A 12,114-nucleotide genomic window follows, 5' to 3' on the forward strand; every position below is an offset into this window, starting at 1 on the left:
ATATATATATATATATATACACATACACAAGACTGAAGTGATTAGACAAAGAAAATCTCTAACTTTACCATAGCAAATACATATATTGGAGCAAAAATAAATAAATAAATAAAGAGAGAAATGATGGCATCAGCTCTCTCATGTTTCTGATATCTTAATTAACCTTAAATTACAAAGCTAACAGACTTTCCTTTAGAAAAAAAACAGTTGGATATGCAACCTTTGTTTTGCTTTTAATGTCATATATTAGTAGATCTTTTTTAATGTCCTTTATGTCCACTAATGTCAGGTCATAAAAATCTAAGCACACTATCAAGAAGAAATACACACACACATACACACACACACACAACACAACTGGTCTGTTTGGATGGAGAACAATAAAGTAATAGCTTATAATATTAGCCTCATTCAGAAAGAATTTATAGAATTTCTACTGTATTTGGGAAACATAGTTGTAAAAATGAATAAAATAGCACACTGAACTCTCGGAGGTCACAGACTAGCAGTGCTAACAGACACAAAAAATTTTTTTAAACCAATATAGATTGTAATATACTAGTGATTTCAATAATGTAGTTTGGGATCACAGAGAAGAGAGTGAATAATTCACCAAAGAAGAAGTCAGATGTTAGTGGAAACTGTTCTAAGCCTTGAAGGCTTAAGTCAAAAGCAGGACATAAACACAGGTACCTGGGTGGTATGGCAGCCCTAATATGGGACATATTGGTAATAAACGCAGCATAAAATTGAAAAGAAAACTGGAGAGCCACATTTGGAACTGTCTTGCTCTGTAGTTTCAGGCTTATTCTAGGAGTGAGGAGCCACTGAAGCGTTTTAAATAGGAGAATTGTGTTATCAGACATAAATATCACCTTTCCTATGACCAAAAAAAAAAAAAATTCTGATAGAAAAAGACCAAGAGCAAAGTAAGAAGACAATACAGCATTAATTAATCTTCTGTTCTGTAAGGCTCATATTAACATTTAAAATAAGCATCACGATACTATTTTCTTCACTCTTTGCCTGAGATTGTTCCTTCAAAATTGTCCCTAATCTAGACAAGCGCTTTCCTCAGAACAGGAACATCAAGAGTCCCATCTCACACTAATAAATGAGCTTATTTACATTTCACTCCTACTTAAGTGGGTGCTTTTATTTATGTTTATCTTTTGTGATGTGATTTTCTTTGATCACACCTTTTCACCTTCTCTTGTTCTTAAACACTACAGTTACTTTAAGATAAAACTCAACTCAAAGTAAAGAAAATGTTACATAAAAGGTTTTAGACTGTTTATTTTTCTACCAGGAGCTTTAATGTTATCTCACCAGAGTGACTGTATGCTTAATATACATACATAAACACATATATGGGATATGTTTTACCCTCATGCTGTTACCAGTCTAGTGATAAATGCTTAATAGCTATTATCAAACAAGATAACTTTTTAGGATGATTGTTTAAAATCACTCGGAAACTGAAAATAATTACCTCCTTTTAAAAAGAGAATGTATGTAACACTTTCTCTATTTCTTAAGAAAATAAAGATATACAAAACTTAGCTTTCATGCTGAAGTCAAGTGCATCTTTTCATGAAAAGCTGAGGAATTTATTTAGGACTTAATCAATGGTGAAAATCTCAACGTATTCTATATCTACCCCATATACTGACTTAAAACTTTAGTAATACCTGAAAACATCATCAGTTCAGGGTAAAGTTTTAGAGGTACAGGTGATTTGAATTGCAAATGTGGTGACAGTTATTACCTTAACATACCTGTTTCCAGAAACACTGATGCAAGCCTTGATGAAAAAGGCTGTTATTTTTGCATAAACTCTATATAAGTAAGTTGTGTCTGTGAACAATGGCAGCTTTGTAGTGGTATATTAATAAAATATTAGACATTATATGAGTTATTCTGTATACGATGCAGGTGTTTATTTAGATTATCCCTCCACCCAAATGTATGAATGTGAAAGCTTTCTGATTATTCACTGAATATTGATATTTTCCATACTTATGGACATTGACAAATTATATGTGAGCTTGGTTATTCTCACAGCATAATATTATATAAGAATATTTTCATGCAAACTCTGAAGTAAACTTTACTTAACATTTGATTATTTTAAAACCTTTGCCAGAATGTTCCATTCTATCATACAGTCCTATATTTTGTACTGTTTATCAAACACTATTAAGTTATTTGAACTGAAATTTTCAAAAGAATCTATTAGTTGTAAGCTTTAAAACATTAAGATTAATATTATATGTGTATTCAATGCTCTTACGGTATAGTTTCTCAAATCAATATTTCAAATAAGAAAAACAATAAAGTTAAAAATTAATCGAGTAACTTTACTATAGGAAAATGTCCATAAAAAATATAATTTCTGCATATGAAGTATACACATTGTTAAGAAGCTTAAGTTAGTGGTGCAGACATTATTTTCCATTGCATTTTCTTAGATTATTGTCATCCTGCTATTTAAATATCTCTTATTTTCTCCTTTTCTCCTGGATCCTCCCGTTAAGCTAGGTCAGATAGGGGAAATCTTGAGAAGGAACACCTATGTTCCCACAACCAAGACAGCTCAGTAACTAGGCCACTCACAACATTCAGCACCTTGTTCAATATCCACATAAGAAACAGATAAAGAAATTACATCTGATGATGAAAACACACTAAAAAGTCTCCCTCAGAATTTAAATGGCCACCAGGGAGCAATCATGGCATCTTAAAAGTGCTGGACAAGGTGAATTGGGTTTGTTTAAAAGTCTCAGAGTTACTGATTTTATTGATAGGAAAAAAAAACCCAAATATATATAGCCGATATGGTGGAGGCAGGGTAACAAACAGTATTAAGGTTTTTTTACAACAGACCACCTGGCATAATTATTTTACATTTCTTGAGAGCTAAAGAATTATTGTAGGCACATAAATGGCTATATTAACTAACTAACTAAAAATATATTCCATATAACACTGACAAATTTCAAACTGGAATAATTTGTAAATTTATTACATTTGCAATAACACTATAATTTGTTTACTATACACATACAGAGTTATTATGCTTATCTATAAATATCTTGTAGTATAAAGAGCTACCCATTTATGTATATTTATGCAAATACATACAAATATTGTTATAGGAATGCGCCATGTCATAAGCTTTGTGGCAATGGTTATATATATAAAATCGAATCTGACAGATACATGACATATGAGATCAATAAATCAGAAGACCACTATATACCTCTTCTATGAAGTAAATAAATATACAGTAAATCTGTGGAAACCTGAAGTTATATAAAAGCACAGTTCTCATTTAAGTAAACTGTAGCATGATTCTGAGCAATTAGAAGGTCAAATGATCCCAAATTTAATGAATTATATATCCTTCACAATACTTGCTTCTAAGTCAAATAATGATTACACAAAAGCATAATTTGTCAAAAAATTTTTCTAGTTTTTAACTTGTAAATCAACCATGCTTCTCTATAAAGTACAAATTACATAACTTTTGATAATATAAAATAATGTCCTGGCTTACAAAAGATGAGGAGAAAAGATGAGACAGGAATTATCTAGATGAAAAATATTTAAAATGAATGGATCGAAATTAAATATTTAAACATATTTCTTAAAGAATCAAGAGTAAAAACTAAAATAATCAAACACAACTAACAAAAGTGTAGATAAGAAAGTTAAAAAATAATTTGAAGTAGTGTGTTCAAAATTCCTCATTTTTTTTTAAATCAGTAAATAAAAGTTTATGCTCCTCACTTAAAGTTATGGTGATATATACCAGAAATAGTTACGAACACTAAAGGCTAAATGAGCTTACCTCTAAATGGTAAAAGATATGAGGAAGGAATAGAGTAAGAGACTTTTACACTTCATGTTTTGTCCCATTACACTGTTGATAATTTATCTACTCTCACATAATGATTAAGAGCATGGATCTGCAACCAGAGTATGTTAGTTTGAATGTCAGTTGCACTACTTACAATCTGTGGCCTTAGTCAATTGACTAAATATCTATTTATCTTAGTTTCTATTCTCTAAATTGGAAAATTAATAGTGTTTCTCTCAGGGAGTTCTTATTGGGACAATGAATTAATATTTAAAATTGTTTAAAACAGCACTTGCCATTATGTAAGCACTATGAAAGTATTAAACTAAAAGAAAATACATATCATATATATGAGTAATGGCTAATGCATTTCATAATAACATATCATTTAAATTAAAAATAACATTAGTTATCAGTTATTAGTACAAACATATCCTTGGTGTGAGCAACTGAAAATACTATTTTTATGATGGCATCTGATGCATTAAAAATGCCTAATTTATAAAGATATTTTTTCTTATAAGATAATAAGTTCTTAGGAACAAATAGATGTAGGTTTTGAAGAACTTATTTTAAGGAAAGGAAATACTACATATAATATTTGGGATTATATATAATTTTGACATCAGAAACCAAAGTGAATGGCATGTACAGAATTTTTAGAATTTAGTAGTTGGGATCTCACTAGAAAAAAATGCTTTTTTATTATTTTAGGTCTAATCATTTAGTATGCCAAATAATATGATTATTTTCCTTATATTTTAAGAAATCAGAGATCAGAAGCTCACTAGGCAAAGGGCAAATGAGGCTTCTTGAATCTTGAGTTTTAAATATCAATTTACCCCTAACTTTCATTTCATAGCTTACTGAATTAATATGTCTTCAAATACTTATTTGGAAAATAAAGGAAAATAAAGAAATCCATCTCTCAACCTTACTGTTTTATTCAATCGCTGATTATGAATTTAACGTCTAATAATCAACAGGTCTCATCCTGTATTATTTCAGAATAATTAGGATTTTTTGTAATATACTGGCAGTTCTAACTTACAATTAAGATGTATTATAAAGTTCATTTCTAAGGCACAGAATATAGAGGTCAGAAAAGACCTTAGAAGCCATCCACTTCCCACTCTATTAATTGTGTAAATCTTTCTGGAACATCCTTATCACTAACAGATGGTCATTCATCCTTTGCTTAAAAATGTCAAGTGATCACAAGCTCAGTAATTTAAAGGCAGCCATTTTGCATCTGGACAGCTGGAGTCTTTATTAAATTTCACTTCTATTAAACTGTTTCCCTAAATTCATGTATTCTTGCTTACATTTTTTAATGCCAGATATGTAAAATACGTAAAAATCACAAACTTACAGTCTAACAGAAAAGACATAGAATAACCAAGTTATAACACAAATATATTATTATAAATTGAGATAAGTACAGAGAAGGGGCTAAAAGTCCCTGTTAATGTTTAACTGGGAAACCTGATGTCCTCCAGGGGCTCACAAAAATAAAGCATGCCTAAAAATGTGCTATTGCATAAGCTGAACAAAGGGGAGTTGAATGGAGGTTGAGGGGACAGAAATGGAAGATGCCCGGAGGAGGTCAGAGTGAAGAAAGTAGGATGCATGGGTTCTGAAGAGGGAGGAAGACAGGTGCATTCAAGAAACCGAAAGAGGGTCAAAGTGACTGAAGCCGACTGCACAAGAGGAAAAATGTTGCAAGGGAAATGAAAGGAAGAAGAGGTCAGGCATAATTAGGGCCCTAACGGTCCTGCCCTCTAAATTTCCTACCATTTCCTCCCTAAAGTGACACTCAATATGTTTATACTCAATATGTTCAACATTACAAGACACAGTGAGAGTAGTTAACCATCTCCATTTCTCACCTCATAGCTGAACAAGAATCTCCCATTCCATCCACTATTCTTCAAGTCACGCTGTCCAGAAACTTTATTATTCCAGTTGTTTCCTCTGCTGTCAAAGCTGTAAGTTTGGGTTTGTAATAACTTTAAAATTATATTGCCAGAACCGATTGCAATATTATCCTGTCATCTCACTATCATTAAATAATGATTTGACATTTGCTGTGATTATAAAATTCTTGTCCGAACACAGTCATATTTGAAGGTCAATATGGAAAGTATCAGTAGTTACATGAAGATAGTAAATATAAACCAGTCTTCTTCAGGGCAAACCAGGGCTTATCATCACCCTAATTACTGCTTATCTTCCATTGTACACCCTTCTGCTTCCCTCTGACCTCTAGAGTGGCCAGATAAAATATAGGAAGCAGTTAAATTTGAAGGTCAGATAGACAATAAATACATTTTTTTAATATAAGCATGTGCCATGCAATATTTGGGACATACTTATACTAAAAGTTATTCATTGTTTATCTGCCCTTCAAATTTAACTGGAGGTCTTATATTTTTATAAGCTGCATCTGTAGCATTCTCAGTGGTCTAATAAAAAATTCCCATTGTCTGTGGTTTCACATGATGACTACCACTCCACCTAGCATGACACAGAGACAATTATTACATTTCTTTCATAAATTACAGAATTTTTATAACATTTGTATAAAGAACAGAACAAGAAAATATAAACTACTTATTGAACACCTTCAGTATTTCAAGTACTCTTCCATTCTCTGGAAATTCAAAGGTAAATAAGACATGATTCCTACTCTCAGGATCCCATCACAGGAAACAAGGACAAATATTTAAAATGCAAAGTGATAAGCAATATATTAAAAGTGGATAGAAAACTTGATGAGAATGTAATCAGGCATTTGTTAGTTAAATATAAGTGGGATTCAGGGAAATTTATACAAACTGGAACCTGATACTGAGTAGTTCACCTAGTAGAAAAATTGGGGGAAGACAGTCCAAATAGAGCTCCCAGTCTGTGTAAAATCACTACTTGAAAATGCGTATTTAGAAAACATTATACAGACCAGTGAGCATGAGAAGATACAGCTAAAGATGAGATTAGGAAAGTGGACTGTAGCAAAGGGCCTTGCTTAGGAGTGTATACTAACAATGCATGATGTACCAGGTACAGTGGAAATGGAAGTTGTAAATATAGAGAAAGACAAAATTTAGAAGTTATTTTAATTATGATATATGAGAAAAAAGCAAAGGTGACCAAAGTACTCACTTGAGGCAGTGGGATAGATCGTGATGCCATTTATCGAGACAGACAAAAAATTGGAAGAAGAGTGAGTTTTTCAGTAGGAGGTGAAGAGAAGCGGAGGCAGAGTGGAGCTTGGGTGTGTTAAAGCTAAACAGTGTGTTTCTTTTTTTTCAATAAGGTGATGACAAGATCATTTTACTTGATGACCAATGGAGTGTGAAGTTGGATCAGTATTAGTTTTCTGCGGATGGCTGGCTATGACTACCTTGACCATTGCCAAAGTGAAGGTTTATGCAATGAACAGACAGACGAACGGCAATGATGTAAGTTTCTCTAGACAATCTCTTTAGACCAGTCTTATTTCTTGAAGTTCTCACTATCACGAAGGGTGGTGGCTTCCCAGATTGTGATACAGAAGTGAACTGATGAGAAACTTGGTGAGCAGGTTATTTCCTGATTGAATTGCATAATTATATGGTTAGCATTGAGTTCTGCTTTTAGAGACTGAAGTTAAAACGTACTTCCTGAGAATGGAGGTGATTATATATTAGGCATTTAGGAAAAGAGCGAATAGCAAAAATCAGCAATGCATTTACCTTTGATAAACCAAAGTTCTTTTCTGGGAATCTCAGGAAATTTCCTTGAATTTTATTCACTCTGTTTACTCTTGAGATCTTTTAGTAAGTTTTTAACAAACGAAATTTATATTTGTAGAACACATTTCGAATACTCAGTGTTTCAATGTTTCACTCCTTTTTCCTTCTGCTTCTTTCACCCTTTACTTTTTAGTATGGACCATACAAGGGATGAACCCACATCTCCCAGAAGTTCCAAAAACGCTAAGACATGGAGCCTAGCTATCCCACATCCCAAAATTCTGGCAGTCTTCAGCTGTATGCCAAGTCCATGAATATGTACTCATGAGTACAAAATGAAGTACTCATTTTGCAATTACAAGAGGAAGAGAGGCAATTCCTGGAGGCAGAAGGCACGCACTATCTTTACCAACTTTAAATATCTTTCAAAATAGGGATGGTACCACACAACAATTTCTGAGCCTATGCAAAGGCCTTTGTGTCAGCCAGCTCTTGCTGACAGTAACAAACTTCCCCAATTCTAAGGAGCTTAGAACAACAAATATTTGTTCTAGTAGATGTGTGAAGAGACAAGGGGAGCTCTGCTCCTGACTAGAGCTCAGGGGCCCGGGGCTGCTCTCCATTTTGTTCATCCTCTTCTGAAAGCATATTTAAAGAAGACATTGTAAAATGAATCTTTTTTTTAGAAACAGAGTGGCTTTCCCTTTTCCAGCCTGCTTCTGTGCATAGAAAGTTGAGGGCCCTGAAGTAATTTTGTTTTTGACTATGTAAAACAGTATTAGTACCTTTTTAGTTCAGGCTTATGGCACTTTTGATAATATATCTCTTTCTGTGGGCCTTCTATGTATTTGACACTGCAATTCTTGGGGGTACATGTCTTTCTCTCCAGACTTAATTATCTGTGTTGTTAGCATATTTGGCCCATGTGATTTCTGGGAGACCTTACTGTCTGGCTGAAAATGTCCACTAGAGACCACCTCATCACTACTAGAGAATCTAACAAAGGAAGTCAGGGACATTTCCTTGACTTGCTTTTTTACCCTGAGGCTATATTTTACTGTCCACACCCTGTTTTTGAAATTTTTCTGGTGGGTGAGGCTAGAAATGAGAAACAGTTTTAGTTTCCAAGCCAATACTTATGCTTGCAAACTGGACAATTTTAGTTTTTTGTGGTGCAGAATAGTATTATAAGCCACTAAAAGCATCAAACCCATGATTTCTATATCTGCCTGGCTACCATCGTACCCAAGTGGACAAGTTCTTAAGGTATAGTCACTATACTGCATGCAACTACTTGCAGGCAACAACTCTAATAAACATTTTAACATTTCAGTACCAAGTTCTGTGTTGGTATAAAAATACATCTCCAAACTCAGTGACTTAAAATAACAATAATTTATTATTGCTCACAAGCCTGGGTGGTTGACTGATAGAAGCAGAGCTCTTCTGGGGGTAAGTCTGTTCCGTGTGTCTCTCATTCTCCATGGACCCATGAGGCAGCCTTGGTAAATCACTTTGATGGTAATGGCTGAAATGTAAAAACAAGCCCTACTATGCAAGCACGGTTCAAGCAGACATCTGTTAATATTTCACCAGCCAAAATAAATCAATTGGCCAAGGTCAATGTCAGCAAGCAGGAAAATACACTGTACCTTTAGGGAGGCAAGGCACAGAAAACTACAACAGCAAAGAGACTGGATTATATTTTAGATATTTGTTTTTATTATGAGTTATACTATATTTAGGCATTTGATGCTCATGAGGTTTAAGTTCTCTTAAACAAATAATTTCATACTACTTAATGAGGTCAAGCCAGCCGCCTAGAAAAGAATATTCACTGTCCTAGTAAGTCTTTTTTAAAAATTAATACAGACATTTCCTATCATAAAAGTAGTTTATGGTCACTATGGAAAATTAAAATAGAGGTAAAAAAAGAAATTCTGAATCCTACAGCCCAGATACAGTCATCTTTAACATGATACAGCATATTTTTATATCCTTTTTGCTATGCGTACTTGCCATAAATGTGATAAAAATAGTATATAAAATTGAATATATTATTTGTCTTCACTTGATGCAAAAATAGTTTCCATTCAAATTACCCCTTCATTTTACAGCTTGCAGGCATGTTCATATGTTTAGCTTCTAGTTCAAATCCTCATAACAAAGAGACTTTGTTTTATTATTATTTTCCTGAATTGAAATAGGATATTCTTTTCCTACATGCTAGGTTGCCTGACATTCAAAAGAGAAGGGCTTCATTAAAAAAACAAAATCATAACATACAATTCTATACAAACTACATGCAAAATACAATACAAAAACGCAAAACCCTTTGGACTGTTACCAGGGCTTCTTTCCGGGCTTGGCCGTATATAAAGCACTTTGATTATTGGGCCTCTGTCACAGGAAGGAATGCTCCACTGATGAGCACCGCTTCCCCCCACTCACATCTCACCCACAATCACAGAGAGTCCTGCTAAACTGTTGTCATCGCAGTGTAGGGACGGATTCAGGAAGGTCATCTGTCCAAGGGCGGTTCCTCTGGCCGTTCTGGAATGGTGGATAGACATCATGTCAGAAGGCATATCTGCTCAGCTTTCAGGTTGAAATTTTGAGTGCATTTGAATTTCTGAGCCAGAGAGCAGACATTCACAAAGAGGATTTGTATGGGGTGAAAACACACACTACGTGCTTTTTCAAAAGAACAGTTGCCTCAGCCTTGTGATTAGAAAATCTTCCGTCTACAGCCATGCCACCCGGAACAAGCCCGATCCCGTCTGATCTCGGAAGCTAAGCAGGGTCGAGCCTGGTTAGTACTTGGATGGGAGACCACCTAGGAAGACCAGGTGCTGTTGGCGTAAAAAATAAAAAATAAAGGACTATAAACTGACAAGGTCGTTGCAATCTGTGAGGTCAACCGAGGGTTGCCTCGCCTTAAAAAAAAAGGAAAAAAAAAAGAAAGAAAAACTTCCTACTAAAGCCTGGCAATAGAAAAATTTCAAATCCTAGTTTATGGTTTGTAGAGAGGTTTCATAATATTCTGTGTCTTCTTACATACTCTAGTTAAATGTCAGGAGAATTTGTTCTGGGGAGGCTAATCAAGGGGTATTTTAAGCAGAACATCATCAAATTATTATTTTTTTGTTCATGTATTTGTGTTTCATTTGGTTTTGGTTTTTCTTAAAAAATGTAATCATAATAACTCTGTGTATACTTTACAAAGTTGACAGAAAGCCATAATATAGAGCAGGAATCCCTGACTTTTCCAGCCCACAAACCACTCTCCACAGGCAACAACTTTCTGTTTTTCAACTTGTCTTTGAGTATTTACTCCAATTTTTAAAAAATAATCTACTCTGCTAATCTCCTTAATTTATTGACTTTATAAATTATCTGTTGCTATTTCCTGAAGCTCGATGAGCATTTAGCCTTCCCAGAGTTATCACACTCTCTTTACTCAAATTGATAAATAGTGTTTACATTATGATGATGACCTTGTAAATATTGTTAAGTGCCAAGTAACTGTCTATGATTTATATTTTCTTATTTTTCCTTTACTTAAACAGATTTTGTTTCGTTTTGTTTTACTTATATCATTGATAATACAACGCCTCTCTTTGACCGGGCCCTCCGCAATGCTCCTCCCATTAACAGGCAGAGCCTAGTTCCCTGCCTCTTGAATCGGGGCTGGGCTTTGACTTGTTTTACCCAATGGAATGTGAAAGAAATGACACTGCTCTACTTCCTAGAGCAGGTCTTAAGAGAGTCATTGCAGTTCTTGCCTTTGCTCTCTGAGAACCATGAGACAACACAATGAGGAAACGCCCAGATGAAAAACCACTGGAGTGAGAGACTAAACCATCCCAGCTGCCTTAGTACTTAAAAGACCTAACATTGACTGCAAAGATATAAAGAAAACCATGCATGAGCAGTAGAACTGTGCCTGGACCATGAGAAATAAAAATCTATGGTCATAAATTATTCACTCCATAGAAACAATGGAGTAGAGATTCTAGAACAATAGCAAGTGACCTTATAACATAGTACTTAATGGAAAAAAGAAGCAGAATGAGAAATATCACTCAATGGTATTTCCATTAATTAAATACAGTAGTCCCCCCTTATCTGCAGGGATATATTCCAAGACCCCCACCGGATGTCTGAAATTGCAGATAGTACCAAACCCTATATATACAGTATTTTTTTCCTATACATACATACATACATACATACATACATACATACTTACATACATACATACCTGTGATAAAGTTTAATTTATAAATCAGGAACAGTAAGAGATTAACGATAACTAATAATAAAATAGAATAATTATAATAATATACTGTAATTAGTTATATGAATGTGGTGTCTCTATCTCTCAAAATATCTTCTTTTCACTTAAAGGAAGCACTTTACAGCTTCTCTTTGGCAGGTATGAATTGCCAGCCTTGCTACTACTAGGCTTTGGGACCATTATTAAGTAAAATAAGGGTGACTTGAACACAAGCACTG

The 12,114-nt window shown here is 34.1% G+C and overlaps 1 pseudogene; it reads left to right on the plus strand.

Annotated features, from left to right (window-relative positions):
• Positions 1 to 10,338: 10,338 nt before the first annotated feature.
• Positions 10,339 to 10,457, plus strand: LOC112482253 (annotated as a pseudogene).
• The last annotated feature ends 1,657 nt before the right edge of the window (positions 10,458 to 12,114 follow it).

The sequence above is a fragment of the Pteropus alecto genome, unplaced genomic scaffold (genome assembly GCF_000325575.1).
Source record: "Pteropus alecto unplaced genomic scaffold, ASM32557v1 scaffold35, whole genome shotgun sequence".
NCBI lineage: Eukaryota > Metazoa > Chordata > Mammalia > Chiroptera > Pteropodidae > Pteropus > Pteropus alecto.